We start from the raw sequence: 21,463 nt of genomic DNA on the forward strand, positions 1-21,463 counted from the left end.
AAAAAATTAACACAAACTATATTACAGCTAAATATATATTTTTTGAAAAATAATAAAAATAATAATAACAAATTGAATAACATGGATTAGGCTTGTTAAGTACAAATTTATAGAACATCGATCAATACAGAACACAGCAGTGTCTTAATGAAATTAAAAGTAGCCAGTATTTGTGCACCTGTAAATGTACAAAACGAATGCAGTACAGAAAGCAATGCAAATAAATGATTTTAGAGATATTTCTATAAACATCTCTAAAATAAATGATTAAAGTAACTTAATAAAATCTCTTAATGTCACTTGTGTTATGTTACGCCTAACTTGAACTGTGATTTCCTTTATATTTTACATTGCTATTATTCGAGTAAATGTAGGCAACATATAATAATAATAAGAATGTTTCATACGTCTTTATAATTATATTTTATTGTGCATGTTTTCTCACAATTCTGATGTAATGTGAAGTAAAATAAAAAATCTATTTTTTTAAATGTAAATTAATAATATAAACATATTATACAATCTTAAAAAACCTTTGAGTGCTTAAGAGAAACAGGGTTCTTATGCGCCACCTGGTGGATATTCTGTGAAGCGAAACACATTAAGGTGATTGCTAAGATAGTCCCCCCGAACAGAAGTGCCGCAAGCCGCGGCAAACTGCGGCAAGAATTAAAGAATGCCGCGGCAAAAGACGTTCGTTCTTAAAGGCCACATCTGTAACAAATGCAAATGTGCCAGGCCTCACAGGTAATGGGTGTGTTTGCACAACAAAAGCAGGAGAACAGTGGAGCTGAAGGCCTGTGAAACTCTCAGCAGGGGTTCTAGTACTAGGTGTTAGGTCCAGGGAATTTATGCAAATTTGTGCAGGGTTAGTAAATCTAGTGCCATCTGTTGAACTATAGGCCAATATTAAATCTCCCCTATATCTCCAAGATCCTAGAAAAGGTCATAGCACAGAAGTTATGATCTTATCTACACAGGAATAACATTTATGAAATGTATCATTCAGGATTAAAGTTTAATCACACTGTAAGAAATGATTCTGTGGTCATGTAGATTTGAATTAATGTTTTTGGTTAAAATGTATTCAATATAATTGTGTTTTTGATTTTGAGGCAAATATTTAATTAAATTTCAAATAAAAATGTTTGGAATAAAATCTACCCATTGCAGTTAAATAAAACCTAAGCACTATATTTATCTAATCCCAAATGGAGAGAATATTGAGTGAATTCAAATTAATGTAATCAGGCAAATTTTAATTGAAAAGCACTTCCTGTCAAAATGCGCCTTTTTAAAAAAAAAAAATGCACCAGGCCTACAAGACATTTGAAGAGAGTAGGCTACAGACAGTGAATATTCATTTTCTTCCACATTGCTCATCTTGCAAAATTTAACTGGTTGACTTAGGTAAGAAAACTTCTTTTGTTATCACTGGGCTAGTAAGAAGAACTCATGTAGTGGTATATTACAATATAAAATGAGTTATCACAGAAAAAGAGACTCAGCAGCAACACAATGTTAGCTTGTGTTGGAAGGCTATAGTGTGATGATGTTGCGCTATAATATGAACACAGCATCATACATTTTGGAAGAATTCTTATGTATTGAAGTCAAACTTTTATTTTGAAGGATGTGGGTTAGCATTTTCATTATCATGGTTCCTAGGTCTTTTGCATGTTAATATCATATCCTCAGTATGTTTTTATGAAATTGCGTAAATGAGTACATTGGGTTTTATTTTAAGGTTCCATAAAGAGCAATATTTGGGGTTATCGCTGGAAAAGCATCTTATATTTCAGACGGCACTTGACGCACTTCCGTTGGCTTTACTTCTCGTGTGTGGGGATCGTCTTCCCGAGACAGGTAACGTAACTTCTCTCCGTTGTTTCACTGTTTTATTGCAACTTGCAAATGTGAAGTTAACTTAGCTAATTCCACGTGAAGTCAGTCTATTAGCAGCTAGCACTTAAGTTTGTTAGCTAACGTAACTTTATCAGGAGGGGAGGAATTCAAATTCAAATACTCTCATTTTACACAAACACTCATTTTACAGCTAAACCGTACACTAAAAGTATCTGAAAACATTTTAGTAACAGAATATTGTTTCATATCTCATATCTGATTAGCGGTGTTTAGTTTGATATTTGGAGTTTCGTGAGCCGGTGTTGTGTCGAAGTCTGTTCCCCTATGTTTCCCTTTAGTGTAATGTTTCTTATAGCGTTTTCATCACGTTTCATTTTTTTTTTTCCGTATATTTAAGTGTATTCAAATAGTATAGTTAAGTGTATTCAATTATGTATTAACTTCAACTTTTCTATTTGACTACATTTCGAGTGTAAATAGTATACTAAAATGGAACAACTTTTTTAAACTTCAAGTGCACTAAAATACACTACTGAAAATCAAGATTCATGAGCACACTTACAGTACGCAATTCTAATGGAAATACACTTAAAAAGGCATTGCAGTACAAATTATAGTTGTGTTTAAGTACATTTTGTGCATACACAAAGTATACTTTTATAAAGTACACATTAAATATGCCCATTGAAGTCCATTATTTGAAGAAACATCCAGAAATGTTTTCCTCAAAAAACTTAATTTCTCTTCCACTGAGGAAATAAAGACATGGATATCTTGGATGGCATTGGGGAGTAAATTATTAGGAAATTTTCATTTTGAGGTGAACTAATCCTTTAAAATGACATCAACTCCTTTTCCCCAATTAAAAAATCCAGGATCTATCTAAATATGTAAATATTTTGCATAAATTCATTTAATTTTTCACACAGGGATGATTTATGTCTGTAGAAATGTGAAACTGAAAGGCACTTCTCATATCTAAAACTTTGTGTTTTCCTTAGGTGCCGCCAAATGAGATGGCAGTGTAAAGTCTGTGGATTCAGAGCGACAACAACGGATGATCTTCTGCAGCATTACAGACTACAGCACAGGACGTTTGAGATTGGAAATTCGGTACCTTGTCTTGATTATTATTGTCCATGCTCCTTTAAAACATTAAGTGCCCTTCGCACACATTTGTCAAGATATCATGCAGAGGATGAAGCTAAGGGGCCAGGAGAAGTCCTCTCTTTCACATGTGTTATTTGCTAAGCTAAATATCCCACTGAAAAAGAATATTTCCAACACCTCGGCAATCACCTAAGGAGTCATGAAACCGTAGAGTGTGTTTTTGTTGGATGTACATTTAAGACCAATATATATGGGACATTTTTCGTGCACAAAAGCAGAAAGCACAACCGTCATTCACTTGAAGACTTAAAGCCAGATGTCATTGGTGAACACCAAACTTTACCAAATGAAACTGATCCTTTAGTCCCAGGTGATAGTGATTGTGATGATGGTGATACCAGTATAAATCTTCCAGTGGATATATCAATAGAAATTCACCAAAGAATTGGCTCACTTCTCTTGAAGTTGGAAAGTGTGCACAACGTTTCTGGAAAATGTATTGATGATTTGGTGGGGGAGCTTTTTTTTTATATATACCGCTTCTGCTCCAGTAATCCGTCAGCTTGTCGATGCAAGTTTGAAAAAGTATAATTGTGCTGTGGAGGAGGACCTTGTTAACGAATTGGTGTTGGAAATATGCAAGTCACACCCTACAAGCAAGGCACTGGGAGAAGATGGGCCCTTTGGTTCTGTGTATAAGAGAAGACAGTATTTCAAGAAACAGTTTGAATTTGTCCAGCCAGTAGAGTACATCCTTGATTCGCAGGAGAATATCAGCTTTCAATATGTGCCCCTTCTTCAGACCTTGGAGCATATATTGACCAATAAGGATATTGCACATGAGGTTTTGAAAAAAAAAATCTCATCCACTCAGTATGAATCATTTCAAGATGGGAAAGATTTCAAACAAAATCCATTTTTTGCTGTAGATGAACCAAGAATAGCATTAATTCTCTATGCTGATGATTTTGAGGTTTGAAACCCTTTAGGGACTTCACGTAAGAAACACAAGATCACTGCAGTTTATTGGATCCTGGCAAATGTACCACCTGGACTGTGCTCTACTCTTTCTGCAATAAACTTGGCCATTCTCTGCAAAGCCGCTGACATTAAACGATTCGGCTATGATATTGTTTTAGAGCCTCTCTTGAAAGATCTGTCTGTTTTGGAACAAGAAGGAGTTTTTGTTGCCTGTGTTGGAAAGAACATAAAAGGCACAGTATATTGTGTGGCAGCAGACAATCTTGGTGCACACTCTCTTGGTGGACTTGTTGAAAACTTCACTGGTCCTTACATTTGCAGGTTCTGCTTAGGGTCTCAATACTCTCAAAAGGAGGTACGCTGTGGGGAATTTCCACCCCGGACTGAGGAAACCCATAACTTGCATCTCAAAACTGTAGAAGATGACGCCACCTTGCCTCATTGCTATGGAGTCAAGAAAGCTTGCCCACTGAATAAGAAGCTGAGTCACTTCAGTTTTGTTAGAGGTTACCCTCCTGATATACTCCACGACCTATTTGAAGGCATTGTCCCTAAAGAATTAGCACACTGTCTGAATACTTTCATTAAGAACAAATACTTCACAGTATCAGAAGTTAATGACTTAATAAAGCAATTTCCGTTTGAGTTTACAGACAATCTTGACCGCCCGCAACCCATCCCAGTAAATTTTGGTAGTCGTGGTACGATAGGAGGAAATGGTCATGAGAACTGGGCACTCATAAGGTCACTGCCACTACTCATTGGCCCAAAGATTCCCTCTGATGATCCAGCGTGGCAAATTCTCATGACCCTTAAGGACATTGTAGAGCTCTCTGTGGCCCCTCTCCACTCCGTTGAAAGTGTTGCTTATCTTGACCAAAAAATATCTGAGCATCGTCATAGACTGCAAGAAGTTTTTCCTGATTTAAAATTGACACCCAAACACCATTTTTTGGAGCACTATCCTGCGCTCATAGAAGCCTTTGGCCCTCTAGTTGGACTGTGGACTATGCGCTTTGAGGCCAAGCATAAGTTTTTCAAGCGTGTTGTGAGGTTCACAATGAAAAGCAATTTCAGGAATGTCTTGGCGTCACTTTCAACAAAACATCAGCTGATGATGGCTTACAATTGGCAAAGAAATATGGCTAAGCCTGCCCTGGTAACCAGTAAAGTGTCATCTTTGCCTTTGGAAGTACTACATGTTGACATCCAGGAGTCTGTCAAGAAACTGTTCCCTCAGCTAACAAGTGTACAGTTGTCAAACACTTTGACATACCATGGAACAAGGTATTCAGCTGGGATGATCTTGACGTATGGTTCTACAGGAGGGCTTCCAGACTTTGTAGAGATCATACAGATGTTGATCTTGGAAAGCAGTCTTTACTTCATTGTCAAGAAACTCAATGCTTGGTACCTGGAGCACATCAGATCTTTTCTGTTGGAAACCTGTAATGAAGTGAATCTTGTTCATCACCTCAGCCTTCAAGATGTCTATCCACTTGCAGCTTACAGATTTGCAGGAATGCGTGTGGTTACACTGAAACGTTACATTTGTTGTACATTGTAGATTCTATCTTTTCCCTCTATCATAAACTGTAGGGTGTTGGTGATTTTGTGAATTGGCTTATTTACAAAAAAAAAACGGAGGCCCACACATCACTTGTTTTTGAGGGTTTGATTAATTTTGGTGCTTAATGGAGGTATAACCTTTATTTTTTTTTAAAGACTGTTTTCTTCTCACTAGGCCACCCGACATGGATTCAGCAGTGCTCCGGGTCCTCTTTGGTCACAGAATAGAGAAACTGACTCTTCTATCCGGAATACCAGAGACAATGGAGGAACTGAACTTGGCCATCAAGCAGACATTAAGTATACCTGACGACTTCAGCCTGCAGTATTTAGATCCAGATTTTGATGACTTTTTTACTCTTAACTCCACTGCTGAAATTACACACAAAGCCACAATTAAGGTTGTGACAATCAATCCAGTTGTTCTCAATTTGTACCCATTACCACCCAATGACAGCTACGATGAAAGTTTCACCTCAGAGCAATCCCATGATCCTGCCTCCACAAGTTCCACTGTACAAGACTCCTGTGGCTCATGTGATTCATCATCTGAAACCTCAACCATCATGTCAACAAGCAGCAGCCTACAAAAGAAACCATGGCCAACTGATTTCATTATTCCACGATTCTCTATTGAAACCGAAATGATTCTTGAAAGAGCAAATGAAGTTTATAGAAAAGAAGGCACACTGCTGACTATGCCAAACATCAAGTCAGACATACTTGAAAAGCTAGCTCAGTCCATTTATACATACACTCCCTATCCATCACTCCAGAATCGTCTTTCTGTCGCTGAAGCACTTATCAAGGCACACCCATGTCTGAAGGATCCGAGGAGCTCTTCAGGCATCATGGTTGGCAGAATAGTATTAAATACAAGATGGCTAACTACAGAACCAAGTTAAGAGGCTTTGGTATTCCAGATGTTACATGCAATGCTCTTAAGCATAAATGCCCTGCTGACAGGAAGTCTGCAAAAAATGTGAAAAAGGCAAAAAGAGCAGAGGTCAATTATCTGCCACCCTACCCAGCTGGTGAAAATGAGCAAAGCTTGGAGAAAGTAAGGGAAGAACTGGTCACAGTGTCAAAAAAGAAGAACAACGAAAATGTAGTCAAAGACCAAATGAGCAAAACATTTGCCCTCAGACGACATGAAATCATCAATCTGTGTCCAACTGTTCGAGCCATGAAGGACCGCTGGCCTGCCCTGTTTGACCCTTTTCAAGTAAGTTGGATTGTGTAATTCCTGTTAAGAAACAATGTAAATGTGAAACCGACGACCCTGTAAAGGATTGCTTCCAAATAATTTTGTCAAATTGACTTCAAGATGTAAAAAAATACTCTTACTTTGATTAATAATTTGTCTAACATGTTTTTTTCCACAAAGTTTCAATATTGTCATTAAAATCCTTAAAATTACATCTAACTCTTCCTCATTTAAAAATTCCAGAATGTTTAAATATGCAAATATTGTGGGTGGAGGGGGACTTCAGTACTCTGACAGTGGCAAAAAGTATTGAATGTTAGACAGTTTATATGGAAAAGGTTTAAGAGGCTAAGAACTGATGTGATACCTTTGTCTCTTTTGTTGCCTTTGTGTTTCAGATCAATGCAGAATTTAAAAGAACAACTACTGTACTTCTGGAACCAAAATTTATGTCTGCATTAGACCGTCACACTCCCAAGCTACTGACGCTATTTCGTGCCAAAGGTGGAGCACTTGGAAGAAGACTGGAGATCATAATGGAACTGCTGCAGGTACAGTAATTTTCAAAATTAGAAGTAGCTTTGTTCCATAAGATTTCCAAATTATATGAATAAGGACATCAAACTGAATGATAGACAATTGTCCTCAGAACTGCTGCCCTATTTTAGAAAAGGAAAAACCTAATAACAGCTCATGCCTTTAAGATGCTGTTTTTTGTTTTACAAATTAATCAGAGGCAAGGCAATTTTATTTGTATAGTCCATTTTACCCAGGACTCAGTGCACTCTTCGATTGAGAGGACCAGAGAGGTTGTTATTCGGTGTCTTATAGAATACCTTGGAGAACAAGGGGGACATCTTATCAAAGAATTCAACGTATGTGAACTTAATTTACATTACATTACATTTACATTAACAAGGACCATATTTCCTTAATTCCTCAATTAGGTGCTTGATCTAGGTATGTGACTTTTATCTGTAAATTAAATTAATGATGATTTTTTTCAGAATTTCTTATATCTGAATATTTTTTGGTAATGCATTGTGTAGGTCTTAAATTTACATCTTTATGGTCTTAAAATGTCTTAAAAAGGTCTTAACCCTGTACAAAAACATCAAAATAGAGAAGAAAACAAAACAAAGAACAATTTGACACCAAGGCCTGCGAGAAAATAAAATCTAATAAAATAGATTTATAAGCTACGAAAACAATAATAAATGTATTTTCTAGTAATGTGATATGCTTGAAATATATTTCTGACAGTTTTATACTAAGACAATAACAATTTCATGTTGCAGGACACTGGGAACTTGGAGGAACTTGAACAAGTCATAATGGCCATTACTGTGACCCCAAAGCCTGGAGCTTCTACAAGCAACAGCCCAAAGAACATTGGGATCGTCATAGAGGGCGTGGAAGTCATCACAGGACTTGGAGATATTGCAAGGGCTTGCTCTGTCCTCCTTGGCTTGACCTATGCGCTGAATCTCGATTATCCCAGACAGCTGAAGTACACCTTTGAGGTGTTCCAAAAACTTTTCTTGGAACTGGATGATTCAAAGATTTCAAACAAAGTCCAGTCCCTCAAGAGCAAACTTCAGGCTTGAAATGAGACTGTATTGCAGTGCAGACCTTTGTGCTACACAATGTTCATCTTCTACAGAGCTTGAGAATTGCACATTTGAAAGTTCTATGTTTGTAAGTTGGCACTGTTTTGTCCTACGAATGTCGTGACATTTCAATTGTTGTACGTTCAAAGTACAAATGTATTTTACTCTGTTCAATTTGCACTTTTATTATTTATGTTTTGGCACATGCCATTATGGAGTATCAGCATTTTGTCCTTTTCAAAGTTCTGGTTTGAAATGCGTGAGCAAACTTCTGGCTTGAAAATGAGACTGTAGTTGCAGTGTACATGTTTTGCTACACAATGTTTAGCTTCTACAGAGCTTGGGAATTGCACATCTGAAAGTGCTATGTTTGTAAGTTAGCACTGATTTGGACTCTTATCCCACGAATGTCAGTGAGATTTCTAGTTCAGAGTACGAAATGTTTTTTACTCCTTTCAAATTACAATTTTCTGCTTTTGTTTTGGTACATGCACCTCTGGAGGATTTTTCTTTAATATCATTATTGACCCAATTTAGTGGCTAAGTGAGGTGAGAAAGCATGGAATCAGGTTTATGGACACCACCATTCTGTATGTCATTTATTTTTGTTTTTACAAAATAGTTTAAAGTCAGCATTCTGTCCTTTTCAAATGTCTGGTTTGAAATGCAAGATCCAACTTCTGGCTTGAAATGAGACTGTGGTTGCAGTGTACAATGATGTGCTACAATGTGTCTAAAGCACAAAAGTGAATAAAATTGTTAATAAAATTCTTATTTGAGTATTTAAGTTCTGTACCTTCTGGGCTATATTATTCATAAAGGAATATTTAGATTTAATTAATTGCATTGATTAAATTCAAATCAATGTGCAAATTAATGTAGATGATGATTACTCAATTATGATATGTAGAATTAAATTAATTTTTATTAGTACTATTTACACATTATGGAGTTTAGGTTATAATTAATTATGTACTGTTTTATATTCAAATCTTCTCATATTAAATGGATAACTATTAAGGGTCTAATTTAATTAATATTTACTCAATACCAAACCTTGTGAAATGTAATTAATAATATTGCTTGTAATCTGTTGCCTCATTTTTATTGAGTAGATATGGTGTATCTTTTCTTACAGTGCATAGCACAAAGACAGTAATGGTTAAAGTGGTAAATGACCTGTTACTGGCCTCTGATCGGGGGTTGTGTCTACTTGCTAGTGTTACGTGATCTGAGTGTAGCTTCCGTAGAATCCGTAAAGGACAGTAGACAGTGGGCACTTAATATGTTCCTCCTGTTTAACTCTGACAACAGATGTGCTCGTACTAGGACCACATTACAGCCAGAAGGTTTCTGCTTACAGAGTAACTCACGATGGTCTTTCTGTTTTTAAATGTGCGGCTACAAAAGACTTTGTGTGATTATTGACTTCAGTCTCTCTTTTGAAACTCATGTAGATAATATGACAAGGATAGCCTACTTTCATCTCAGAAATTTTGCTAAGATAAGAAATATGTTACCGTATTATGCAGAAACACTAGTTCATGCTTTTGTTACCTCTAGAATGGATTATTATAATGCTTTATTGTCTGGATATTCCAGTAGAAGCATAAACAAGCTCCAGTTAGACCAGAATGCAGCACCTAGGGTCCTAAATGGAATAAAAGGATATGAACACATCACTCCTATCTTATCTTAATTTATTATAAAATAGTATTACTGACCTATAAATCACTGAATGAGTATGTTTTTTTTATCCCACAGCTATAGAACACAGTCTCTGTGTTTAAGTCAAGGGTGAAAAAACATTTGTTTAGTCTAGCATTTAATAAAAAGTTTTTCCTTACATAAAGATGCAGATCTTGAGGTTTAATGGAGATAGGGTGTGGAGATAGGTGCGCTCAACTTTTTTCCCATGCTTTGAACCTTGCGGCTTAAACGGCTTAAACTAATATATGGATTTTTCCCGCTTTCAAATTTTTTTTTTCCCCAAAAAACACATTCTGTGACATGCTCAGTTTTTTGGCAGCATGAAGCTTTCATTATACCAATGAAATTGCCGAACGAGTTAACTCCGACACTGACGGAGATGACTTCAGTGGTTTCAGTGCACAGGAGGAGGAAGATAGTGACCAGTGACTTTCTTAGGCTACTGTTTTTTATTATTTATTATTTTTTGTTACAAGCCGTGTTTCGTTAAGGCATTCACTAAATTCCAGGGGTTTCGTTACCACGATGTAAAGTGGGCGTGTTTCTGGCAGTCTTGGAAAAACGCCCTCTTTAAAAAAAGAGCATACTACAAAGGACAAAACAGTCATACAGGTAGATTTATTTTAGAAAACTAATAAACAACCAAAAACTACGGTTATGGATAGGGTTAGGGTTAGATTATCAAATAGGCCACGCCTACCCGAGGACGCAATATCTGTTACGCTGTACTGAAATCCCTGGAAATAAGTGCATCCCGTTTCGTTAAAGCCTATTTATTTTTGTGACAAGCCATGTTTCGTTAAAGCCTATTTATTTTTGTTACAAGCCATGTTTCATTAAAGCCTGTGTAAAGTTAATTTGCTCAATAGTCCGGAAATTACGGTATGCTTTCATAGATAGTCTTAAGCACTATTCGGACGGGACTAGTTTTCCAAACGACGTTAGAGTTAGAAATTTTTTCAGCCGACGTCTGTCATTTCATGTATGGATTCGGACGGGACTAACATCTCTGTGTTTATTACGGAGGTAGGAGTGTCTGTGTTTTACATGTGGGCGTTGCACAAGACCACATGTCCAGGATGCGTGGATTGCGTATGGCCATCATATGGTTTTATATAGAACTTCTTATAAACCCACTGGAATAAATAAGTTTTTATATAATTTTCACGTTATGTAATTGACTATAGAAATCAAAGTACTCTTACATGAAACTGATATTACAGTAGCCAGTCTTAACAATTTACGTGATTTGGCTCTACTTGTTGATTTCATTTTTTATATTTCTTCGCAAGGTAGCAAACACATTTACATCCAAGTGTGCAGAAAGCAGAAATACCGGTGCGCTAGGGTTAATAAGGTAGTTCACGTTGACCAAAACAGACAAGAAAACGCATTTTGGAAAAAACATTTTCGGCAATCACAGACATTCGCACGGGATTAGATTTCTCAGAGGAGCGCCTATTTTAATGAAAAACAGTAGGTAATTTGTGCTGGAATTTTTACACAGGTCGTGTGAGAAAAAGACAGACATGGCAGATTCGGACGGGATTAAAATCACAAAGTACGTCTGTGAAACAGAAATTTCTCTAACGACCCCCTGTAAAACTAGTCCCGTCCGAATAGTGCTTTACTGTAGACCCTGCCTTCACTTTGTACAAATGGTACTTGTCCAATGATTTTCTCTCAACTTCTCTCCCTTTTCCACCAAAAAGAACCGGGTGCTGGTTCAAAGTTGGTTCCACTGGCAAACCTTCTAAGAACCAGTTTGCCTTTCCACCGGCTAGGGAGCCATCACAGAGCCGAGTCTGTCACTGTATACGTGTCACGTTACACAGCAATGTTAGCACAGCAGAGGCAAACACAAACACAACATCAACGGGATGTTGCTTTACTGTTAATGCTCATGGCTTTGTGAACCTACATTGGCATCCAAATGCGGCGAATCCAACGTGTACGTGCAGTTCCATGTAATTTGTATAAATGGAGGTTGTAATCGAGAAAGTACATAACATTATTTTATCATTAACACAGGAAAAACTTAGCCTTAGCATGTAGCTAACTACTATCGTGTGTGCTGATAATTGATCATATTGCGGTAAAGGTGTATTAAACATTAGTATACTTAAGGTACATTATCAAATGTGCTAACAGTAACCCCGCCCACAGCCCCTGACACAAGCGGTTCTTAAGTCTAGACCAACAACGTTTTGGTGCTACATAAGAACCACTTTTCCTGGTTCAGAGCTGGTGCTTTGGCTGTCGAAAAAGAAAGAACCGATTCTAAATAAGGCTCTGGCTCCGAACCAACACTCAAACTGCCTCGGTGAAAAAGGGGCACTAGTGTGACTTGTGAACACCTGCTTCCTATTTCTGCACCTATCTGATCCATCCTTATGCTCCACTCCTGGTTGGAGTCTCATTATTTGGTGGTGCACTTTGTTAGGGACAGATTTGCATAAACAGCAATATTTATTTTGTTTCTATGCAGTTATCAAACCCCCAATTTAAAAACCTAACCTTTGAACCTTGTCAACTGTCCAACTATAAGGCCAATCAAACCCCAAGACCCTAGTTACCTAAGCAAATTTTGACCAAAAGCTGCAGGATATTTTGTAGTATCTCAAGTACTACCAAATAGGTACTTCTTTTCTTACAAAAAGAACTACCTATTTCTTTTTGTATAAAGCCATGCAGTTATAAAACAGTCTTACAAATAGTGTTTAGGACACAGTCTCAATGATTCCATGATGCCTGATCTATCCTGATGCCCTACCACTGATTGGAGTCATCATGCATAGAACCAATTGGAGACTATTGCACCATCTTTGAACTGCTGTTGAGGGTCAGATTTGCACTCGGGTCTCCTTTAATGGCAGAAAGTAATTTGTGTTAAGTCTATAATGATCTCAGAAATTATGATGCTACGTTGCTTAGGTGCCACATAAATGAGGATGGGTTCCCTTTTAAGTTGTATTCCTCTCAAAGTTTCTTCCTCATATAGTCTCAGGATGTTTTTTCTTGCCTCCCTTGAATTTAGAGATAAATATACATTATATTTTAAACTTAAAAAATGTTATTCTATATTTATATATTTCTAACAATCTGCTTTGAGACATTGTCCTTCGAACAAAATGCTGCACTATAATATCACTTTGTAACAGGCCAATATGTAATGATTTACATGTTTGGTCATCAGTTGTCTTATGAGCATCATATGTTGCAGTACATATGTGTGTGTGTATATATATAAGATCATATATATATATATATATATATATATATATATATATATATATATATATATATATATATATATATATATATATATAAACACACACACACACATTGTGACGGTGTAGCATGAACCGCCACATTTAAACACAACTTTTTCTCTCTTCTCGATACTATCGCAGTGGAGCTGAAAGGACAGTGGCACTTCAGCTCCACGTTTGTTTTGAACAGTCAGAAGAGCACATGGCGGCAAGGCAGGGTAGACATTTCCTGCCAAGAATTCATCAGCCAATCAGAGTGCGGCTCCTAACAACAGGTGACACAGGGAGGTGTTACCGCCAGTATTCGGACAGTCAGCACTGGCGCTCCTCAGGGATGTGTCCTCTCCCCACTGCTATTCTCCCTCTATATACGATTCTTCATACCAGCAGAAGGTGAAGCGGCTGGTGCTCTGGGGCAGTCAGAACAGCTTAGAGCTAAACACCCTCAAAGATGGTGATGGAGATGATAGTGGACTTTAGACCCCTTAACACTACTCCTCCTCAAAATATCCAACAGCCATGTGTTATCTGTGGAGTCCTTCAAGTTTCTGGGCACTACCATTTCCCAAGACCTGAAATGGGAGTGCAACATAAACTCCATTACCAAAAAGGCACAGCAGAGGCTGTACTTTCTAAGTCAATTAAGGAAGTCTAGTCTGCCACCGGAGACTTTGGTGCAGTTCTACACTGAGGTAATTACCATCTGGTTTGGAGCAGCAATAAAACAGGACAGGAACAGACTGTAATGCACAGTAAAAACAGGACGCTCATATCAGATACCACAGCTTCTGATCGGATCCCAGCATGTCTGGCAGAAAGTTCAGCCTGGATGACTGCTCATCAGTTAAAGCTCAATCCTAAAAAAACTGAACTGCTGTTTATCCCAGGTGATTCAACCCCAGGTCATGATCTTGCTGTATCCTTGCACAACGATCTGATCTCCCCTTCAGCCATAGCTCGCAACCTTGGCGTAACCATGGACAATCAACTGTCCTTTTCCTCTCATGTTGCTAATGTGACTCACTCATGTCGGTTTCTTCTCTACAACATTAGAAGGATTCGGCCATTTTTGTCCACACAGGCTGCTCAGGTACTTGTTCAGTCTCTTGTCATTTCTAGACTGGATTACTGCAACACACTGCTGGCAGGTCTACCTATGAACGCAAACCGTCCTCTGCAAATGATCCAAAATGCAGCTGCACGGCTTGTTTTCAACCTGCCAAAGTTCTCGCATACCACCCCGCTGCTGTGATCCCTCCACTGGCTTCCGGTAGCTGCACGCATCAGATTTAAAACACTGATGCTGGCCCACAAAGCCAAAAATGGACCAGCTCCCTCTTACCTCAAAGCCCTCATCACTCCTCGCACTGCCGCACTGCACCCCGCACCCTCCGATCTACCAGCACTGCTCGACTGGTTCCACCATCTCCCAGGGTAAGAGGCAAGTATACTACAAGACTCTTCTCTGTTCTGGCACCAAGGTGATGGAATGAACTTCCCCTAGAAGTCACTGGCTATATTCAAGCGGCGGTTGAAGACCTACTTATTCAGGAAACACTTCAACTAGCACTTCCTTCCTTATCTTTTGCATTTAAAAAAAAAAAAACTTGACTTTTTCATTGTAACTTTGAACAAATGTTTTAAACTCATGGTATCTTAAGTATGTAACCTAGTGAGCCAGCACTAATGTATTCAATGTTAGAGATTTAAGCACTTATGTACGTCGCTCTGGATAAGGGCGTCTGCCAAATGCTGTAAATGTAAATCTAAAAACAGCAGAAAAAATAATTGGTGCCCCCCTGCCCACTCCCCAGGACTTGTACCATACAAGAACCAGAAACCGGGCAGGAAAAATCACTACTGTCCCTTCACACCCTGACACAACCTCTTTCAGCTCCTCCCTTCTGGCAGGCGCTACAGAACTTTGTTTACCAAAACTTGGTAAAGTTAACAACAAATTAACAACTCACCATAATTATATTCCCTGCTTCATATCTATAAGTACTGCATTATCAGAACTGTCAGTCATCACATCATCTGTATGTTACACACACTACTGCTACTGTATATTGTACAAACGCATAATATTCCACAATACTGTTATTTGCACTACCATGCACTCAGACTTTATATATATTCTGTATTCCTATTTAAATACTCATACTGTCTATATTGTCTCACATTGCCTGTATTGTCTTGTATAGTCCAAGCTAAATGTATAGTATAGTGTTATTTATGTCTGTACTTTTGAGAGTCACAAACAACTGGAACCAAATTCCTTATGTGTGTCAACACATTTGGCCAATAAACCTGATTCTGGAAAAATATTTTTTTCTTACTTAAGAATAGTGGTCACATCAAGTCATTAATTATCACAGTTGTTTGACTCCTTTTTTAAAACCTAATGATAACTAAAATTGCCTAAACAACCCTCAAAAGTTTACATATCCTTGAATGTTTGGGCACATTATAAACACACAGGTTGACATAGATTTTTAAATGGCTATTAAAAGGAAGTTTCCACACTTTGGACTTGTAATTGTAATTAGCGTCTGTGCAGAAACAGCCAGTGAGTTTCTCAGCTCATGAGGTGACGCACTGACTTGACTGGATACTGCACCATGGGGAAGACAAAACTTTATAAAGCTTAAAATCATCCATGATGTCTTTTGCTATAGCGACCGTGTATAGAACCCCAGGGCCCTACACTGTTTTTCTTAAGAGAGTTTGCAGATTTTCTTTCGAACCTATTGGTTAACTTTGATAAAGCATTAATTGTAGGAGACTTTAACATTCACATTGACGATACAAACAATGCTTTAGGACTCACATTCATGGACCTACTAAACTCATTTGGGCTTAAACAAAACATCAGTAGAGCAACACATCGTCTTAATCACACACTAGATTTAATAATATCACACGGAATAGATGTCACTGATATAGATATCATACCTCAAAGTGATGACATCACAGACCATTACCTCACAATGTACACACTACCTATAGAACAGACAAACTGTGTCTCACCACATTATCGACTCGGTAGAATTATTATTCTGACCACTAAAGACATTCAAAAATAACCTGATCTGTCTGGACTTCTTACTGTACCCTTAAACACAAACGATCTAGATGTAATGACTAACAGCATAGACACTATATTCACAAGCACATTAGACACTGTTGCCCCCATCCGATTAAAGAAGGTTAGAGACAAAACACCTGCACTGTGGTATAATATTCATACTCACACCCTCAAGAGCGAAACCTGTAACCTCGAGCGAAAGTGGAGAAAAACTAGGTTTTTAGAATCACGTATAAGGACAGTATGTCCAGCTATAGACAGGCTCTAAAAACTGCTAGGGCTGAGCACCTGAGCAAACTCATAGAAAATAATCAGAACAATCCCAGGTTTTTATTTAGCACAGTGGCTAGATTAACAAAAAAACAGAAATGTGAACACACTATTCCATCACAGTTCAGTGAGGATTTTATGAGATTCTTTACTGATAAAATTAAAAGCATCAGGAGCAAAATAGGTGATGTTCAACATGCGAGAGCACCGTGTGACCCAGTCTCACCTAAAGTGCTACACTCACAACTACAGTGCTTTACAAGTACAGGACAGGAAGAGCTAGATAAGCTTATTACTGCAGCTAAATCAACAACTTGTTCACTAGACCCTATCCCAACTAATTTACTGAAAGAAGTGTTAAAGCTGGTGAGCATATTCTAAATATTATTAACTCCTCATTATCTTTAGGTTACGTCCCTAAATCTTTCAAGTTGGCAGTTATTAAGCCACTCATTAAGAAACCGAATCTAGATCCTAATTCAGTCATTCATCTTCTACCGCTTATCCGAACTACCTCGGGTCACGGGGAGCCTGTGCCTATCTCAGGCGTCATCGGGCATCAAGGCAGGATTCACCCTGGACGGAGTGCCAACCCATCACAGGGCGCACACACACACTCATTCACTCACGCAATCACACACTAGGGACAATTTTCCAGAGATGCCAATCAACCTACCATGCATGTCTTTGGACCGGGGGAGGAAACCGGAGTACCTGGAGGAAACCCCCGAGGCACGGGGAGAACATGCAAACTCCACACACACAAGGTGGAGGCGGGAATCGAACCCCGACCCTGGAGGTGTGAGGCGAACGTGCTAACCACTAAGCCACCGTGCCCCCCTAATCTAGATCCTAATGAACTATCAAATTACAGACCTATTTCCCATCTTCCGTTTATGTCTAAAATACTAGAAAGGGTTGTGTCTGCTAAACTGAGCTCCTTCTTACAGGAGAACAATATCTTTGAAGAGTTTCAGTCAGGTTTCAGGCCCCAGTATAGCTGTCAGGACTCAGCCCGGACTTTGGCCACGTGCATTTGTTTATGTTCCTCGTCACGTGTCTGCCCGCATTTGTCTGCTCCTCCCGTCTCCACACACCTGTTTCCCATTGTCTTTACCTTTTTCTATTTAACTGTGCTGCGTTGCCTTGTGCAGCGGGGAATCTACTGTTGTCTTGTCCTGTCTCTGGTTCGTGTCATGTTTCGTGTTCCTTTGTTATTAAACCCCATTTATTTTGCTATCCTGCGTTTGGGTCAGTTTTATCCCACGCTCATGACAGAAGATTCCACCACACCAAGACCCAGCAGGATAGCGCCAGCCTGGACCGGCTTTCTGTGGGAGTAATTTTTTTCCTTTTGGACTGTTTTGTTGTTTTGGATTTTTGTTTTGCGGGTGACATGGGTCCGCATTTTTTCTGGTGGGGGACGCCGCTCCGCTTCCGGTATTCAGCGGGGGGCATCGCCTCACTTCCTGGTTGCGGTCCATGTTACCAGCCCGATTTTTTTTTTGTTTTTCTGTTCTTCTCGGTGTCCTGCGACATCGCCCCGCACCTGTCCGGTGGGGGACGTCACTACACTTCCTGGTTTTCCCGTGGAGGACGCCGCCCCACTTTCTGTCCGTGGGCGATGTTGCAGGCCCGTATGTTTTTGCCTTGGGGGATTTTTGTTTATGTATTTATTTATTTTGTTTGTCCCGTGGTGGAGGACTTTCCCCCCTCCTGGTGTTCTGGATCCGTGTAGGGGGTTGCGCTAATTACAAGAATATCAAAGTCTACTAAAGGCGGTAGAGCGTTTTCATATTTAGCTCCCAAACACTTTGGAATAGTCTTCCTGATAGTGTTCGGGGCTCAGACACACTTTCCGAGTTTAAATGTAGATAAAAACTCATCCCTTTAGGCAGGTGTATAATACATCCCATAATACTGTGCATTATTATATCAGACTTGCAAATATTATGAACAGCAGATATGTTAATCCCTCACTCAGTACTGCCAGAAGAAGTGTTCGGAACGCAAAGAAAAAACCACAAGCAATTTCAAGAGAAATACATTGGCTGCTCTGGGAAAAATGGTGTTGTTTCAAGGAGGTACTTAAAAAAAACAGCAGAAAAAATAATTGGTTCCCCCCTTCACACTCCCCAGGACTTGTACCATATAAGAACCAGAAACCAGAAAATCACTACTAACCCTTCACTAAATAAAGAAATAAATAAATAAATAAATAAATAAATAAATAAATAAATAAAATAAATAAATTTGTTTTGCCTTGTCACTCATGTTTTCTTGCAGGTATGCAAACTGCAAATTTTTAACTCAACTGATTATATATATATATATATATATATATATATATATATATATATATATGTATATATATATATATATATATACACATACATACATACATACATACATACATACACACATACACACACACATATATACACATACAGTGGGTAAAATAAGTATTGAACATGTACATTTATTTCTAAAGGTGCTATTGACATGAAATTTTCACCAGATGTTGGTAACAACCCATTCAATCCAAACATGCAAAGAAATCAAACCACAGATGTCCATAAATTAAGTTATGTTTAATAATGTTAAATGACACAGGGAAAAAGTATTGAACACATGAAGAAAGGGAGGTGCAAAAAGGCATGGAAAGCCAAGACAATCAGTAATTAGAAAGCAAATCTGCTCCTTGTCAATGCAAATTAATATCAGCTGGTTCTGTCCAAACTGATGGCCTATTAAAAGGTCTCGTTACCAAGGTATCACACAAGAAACGTCTCATGATGGGTAAAAGCAAAGAACTCCCTCAAGACCTTCGCAACCTTATTGTTGCAAAACATTCTGATGGCATTGGTTACAGAAGGATTTCAAAACTTCTGAATGTTCCAGTGAGCACTGTTGGGGCCATAATCCGTAAGTGGAAAGAACATCATTTCACCATAAACAGGCCATGGCCAGGTGCTCCTCACAAGATTTCTGACAGAGGAGTGAAAAGAATTATCAGAAGTGTTGTCCAAGAGCCAAGGATCACTTGTGGACAGCTTCAGAAAGACGTGGAATCAGCAGGTACAGTTGTTTCAAAGAAAACAATAAGTAATGCACTCAACTGCCATTGTCTGTATGCACGCTCACCATGCAAGACTCCACTGCTGAAGAAAAGACATGTTGAAGCTCGTTTAAAGTTTGCTGCTCAACATTTGGACAAGCCTGTGAAATACTGGGAGAATATAATCTGGTCAGATGAGACCAAAATTGAACTCTTTGGATGCCATAACCATGTTTGGAAGAGAAATGGCACTGCACATCACCCCAAAAACACCATACCAACAGTAAAGTTTGGAGGTGGGAACATCATGGTGTGGGGCTGTTTTTCAGCATACGGAACTTCATATAATTGAAGGAAGGATGAATGGGAAAATGTACAGAGACATTCTTGATAAAAATCTGCTGCCATCTACCAGGATGATGACGATGAAACGAGGGTGGACATTTCAGCAAGACAATGATCCCAAACACACAGCCAAGGAAACTCTCAATTGGTTTCAGAGAAAGAAAATAAAGCTGCTAGAATGGCCTAGCCAATCACCTGACTTGAATCCAATTGAAAGTCTATGGAAAGAACTAAAGATCAGAGTTCATAGAAGATTTGAAGACTGTTTGTGTAGAAGAATGGGCCAAAATCACACCTCAGCAATGCATGCAACTCATTTCTCCATACAGGAGGCGTCTTGAAGCTGTCATTACCAACAAAGGCTTTTGTACAAACTATTAAATATGTTTCAGTAAGCGTGTTCAATACTTTTTTCCTGTGTCATTTAACATTATTAAACATAACTTAATTCACAGACATCTATGGTTTGATTTCTTTGCATGTGTGGATTGAATGGGTTGTTACCAACATCTGGTGAAAATTTCATGTGAATAGCACCTTTAGAAATAAAATTACTGAGAAAAATAGTGACGTGTTCAATACTTATTTTACGCGCTGTATGTATGTATGTGTATATATATATATATATATATATATATATGTCCTTTCTACAACAATCCTTTCTACAATATATACATACACACGCACACACACACGCACACAGGAGCAGTGCTACAACCTTGTCACACTCTAGGAGTTGTAGAAAGGATTGTTGTAGAAAGGACATTATTTACTGTCCAGTGTCACCGAAATGACGATAGGGTCCCTTTTGAACCTGGTTCCTCTCAAGGGTTCTTTCTCATTTAATTTCAGGGAGTTTTTTCTTGCCACAGTCACCTCTGGCTTGGTAAGCCGGCTTTGGTAAGTACTGTATAGATGTTAGAGATATATAGTAAATTAATTATTTTTGTTCTGTTTCTATACTCCTATAAAGGTGCTTTGAGAAAATGTGAATTGTTAAAAGCACTATACAAATAAATTGAGTTGAGCTGAAATTAATTAATGTGCATTTCTACTTCCTTGTCTCCACGGAGCTCCCTGGCTATATATAGGATGATGCGCCCTAAGCCTGCTGAGAACGACCGGCCTCCTGTGTCCTGCCTCGTCCCTTCTCCTACCCTGCAGCACATCGAGCATGTCAGTCAAAAGAGCTAAATAGCATCTTTATGCATGTCTGCCAAAGATAACACCATTCACCCATTAATACACGCTTAAATAAACTTGCACTTCAGTTAAATTCTAAGTCTTTTTGAAGGAAGCCAGCACACCCCAATTCCTATGTTTTTGTGCATTGTTGAGAGGCTTAGCCTTGTTTCCACGTTGGAGGTATGGCTTGTT

The 21,463-nt window shown here is 38.4% G+C and overlaps 1 protein-coding gene and 1 long non-coding RNA gene across 5 annotated transcripts in view; one reads left to right on the forward strand and one right to left on the reverse strand.

Annotated features, from left to right (window-relative positions):
• Nucleotides 1-21,463, reverse strand: part of mcc (MCC regulator of WNT signaling pathway) — a 109,557-nt gene that overhangs the window by 81,691 nt on the left and 6,403 nt on the right. The window lies entirely within an intron of this gene.
• Nucleotides 1,592-9,125, forward strand: LOC132840911 (uncharacterized). Its single transcript, XR_009647849.1, has 2 exons — nucleotides 1,592-1,866; nucleotides 8,032-9,125. It is a non-coding gene; the product is annotated as an uncharacterized LOC132840911 (long non-coding RNA).

Source organism: Tachysurus vachellii, chromosome 26, assembly GCF_030014155.1.
Source record: "Tachysurus vachellii isolate PV-2020 chromosome 26, HZAU_Pvac_v1, whole genome shotgun sequence".
In the NCBI taxonomy this organism is placed as follows: domain Eukaryota; kingdom Metazoa; phylum Chordata; class Actinopteri; order Siluriformes; family Bagridae; genus Tachysurus; species Tachysurus vachellii.